General features: G+C 45.6%; 1 protein-coding gene across 1 annotated transcript in view; it reads right to left on the bottom strand.

Annotated features, from left to right (window-relative positions):
* Window positions 1-2500, bottom strand: part of LOC119575915 (glutamate-gated chloride channel-like) — a 16619-nt gene that overhangs the window by 12414 nt on the left and 1705 nt on the right. The gene's annotated exons all lie outside the window — the stretch shown is intronic.

Below are 2500 nucleotides of genomic sequence, written 5' to 3'. Positions count from 1 at the left end.
TCTGGTCTGGGCAGTCGACGCGTAGGTCACAGCGTTGCTTGAGGTCGATGCAGGAGCCGTCCTCACAGGTGAACTGGCCGCTGCTGCAGATGGACAGCGTCATGGCGACTTCTTCGCCGATCTTCATCTCGCAGATTTCCGCCGCGAGACGCCACGTCTTGGTCCCGAAGGGATACAGGCCCTCCTTGAGCGGCGTCCAGTAGGCTACGGCTTCTGGGTTCTGCAATTAGCTTTTCACTGAGCATCAAAGAAGTGAAAGAGGAAAAAGATCATTCAACAAATATATGTATCATTTAGATTATTGGTTCATATATTCCAGTTCTAGAGTCTGACAGAATCTTCAAGTCACGATAACAAAGAAATCTTATGAGTTTCACATACCACTGACAACCTAAGCTAAGCACACTAACCTTCCGAGACTGGATGACCCACGAAGCATTATTATTATCCCAAAAGATGTCCGAGTGCAGATAGCCAATGATGGACGGACGGCCGTCAACGTCTGCACCAAGAGTATATTCCCGGTTGAATGGCGAATACCTGCACACAGCGGGGCCTTTCAAGTACAGAGTCGAACTGCTCGTGAACTCGCAGACGAAGCAGAAGGAGTACGAATCGAGGCAGGCAATGTCGGACCATCGGCCGGGAAAACTACCCGAGAGCATAACGAGGCAATTCTCGACGGTGCCGCCGTTGGGGCCTGAGCCCCGCCACTTCCCTTCGAAGCTCAGCGGCGTTCCGGACGCCCAATACACCCACTGCCGCTCCGTGGCCTCGTCGTTCGCCCCGAGCCACAGGAACGAGGATCCCTGGCCGCCCGAGCAGTAGTCGGCCCGATCCTTCGAGGACTCGTAGACCCAGTCGCTCTCCTCCTGCGTCATCGGGACGGACAAAATGCCGCCGAGGACCTGAGGGATGATGCAGCGCCAGTGACATGCATTAGCTGCATGGTCCGAAAGGCAGTAAATATGGCTTGAAAATATGATTTGTTATATTCAAGCAAGCATTGGTTTATAAAAATAGATAAATAGATAAATAAATAAAATACAGTAATCGCACCATGATTTCATTTTCTAATATGTGTGTGTGTGTATGTGTGTGTGTGTCTATATATATGAATATATATATATATATATATATATATATATATATATATATATATATATATATATATATATATGTATGTATGTATATATATATACACACACACACACACACACACACACACACACACACATATATATATATATATATATATATATATATATATATATATATATATATATATATGTGTGTGTGTGTGTGTGTGTGTGTGTGTGTGTGTGTGTGTATGCATGTATATATATATATATTCATTCATACATGAGAATAAGAGCGGGGGAAAGCAAAGCAACCCACGGAGCACATGTGCAGCGAGGACTTGAGCGAGTAGCGGTCGGGGATGATGACGAGCTCGCGCGTGGAGCGGTCGCACACGTCCTCCCTGCGCCGCGTCGCCCAGCGCACTTCGCCCGTGATGTTCCATCGCTGCTCCGACCAGGCCAGGGTGTCGCCGTCTTGGTCATCTTCGCAGGCCGCCACCTGGGGGGAGAAGGTATAAGAAGTATGTGGCGTGTGAAGTAGTGTGAGATTGTGTTGTAGTGTAAGCGTGTTCATGAGGAACATCGAATATTTTTTAAATTATTTCTGAAAGTACAGGCTCACAAAAGGAGGTGTGTGTGTGTGTGTGTGTGTGTGTGTGTGTGTGTGTGTGTGTGTTTGTTTTTGTGTGTGTGTGAGAGAGAGAGAGAGAGAGAATGGGGGAAACAGAGTCTTCGTGTACATGTGTTGGAGTTCTACTTGAATTTGACAGACAACTGCTTTAATACTTTCTCTGCGTTTTCTCTTCAGCTCCCTTACCCTTGCAATCGTCCTGTCATCCAAAACTCTGTCCCAGAAGTTCAGTTCCGTGATCTCGCCGCTGAAACTTTGGTCGCGCTGAAATCCACCGCCAAACGCGTCTTGTTCCTGGCCTTTGCAAAGGTAATAATAATTATTATAATAGCAATAATGATGATGGTAATAACGTTAAAAACGGTAATGATAATGGTGATCACATGATTATAAAAAGTAAAATGTTAGTAGTAATATATATTGCAATAGTAATAGTAAAAAGGTTCAGTGAGAGCATTTATAGTACAAAAATGTTAATTAATAACATTGATGACAGCAGAAATGATAACGCTATCAATGATAGAGAGAGAGAGAGAGAGAGAGAGAGAGAAAGAAAGAGAGAGAGAGAGAGAGAGAGAGAGAGAGAGAGAGAGCAATATCATCAAGAAAAAATCCTGATTATAGTAGCAAGCTACTTTTTTACATCTGCGATTATGCATGATGGCAGACACACACAGCAACGGCAAAACACCGTACCGATCACATAAGCCCCATTGGGTTCGAGAGGCCCGGGCACCTTGGGCAGACTCCCCTCGGCCCGTCGCTCCCCGTCCAGGAAGATCCCCCA

This window comes from Penaeus monodon, chromosome 8, assembly GCF_015228065.2.
Source record: "Penaeus monodon isolate SGIC_2016 chromosome 8, NSTDA_Pmon_1, whole genome shotgun sequence".
Lineage (NCBI taxonomy): Eukaryota > Metazoa > Arthropoda > Malacostraca > Decapoda > Penaeidae > Penaeus > Penaeus monodon.
Note: the sequence above shows the minus strand (reverse complement) of the source record. Positions and strands in the feature narration are given on the sequence as shown.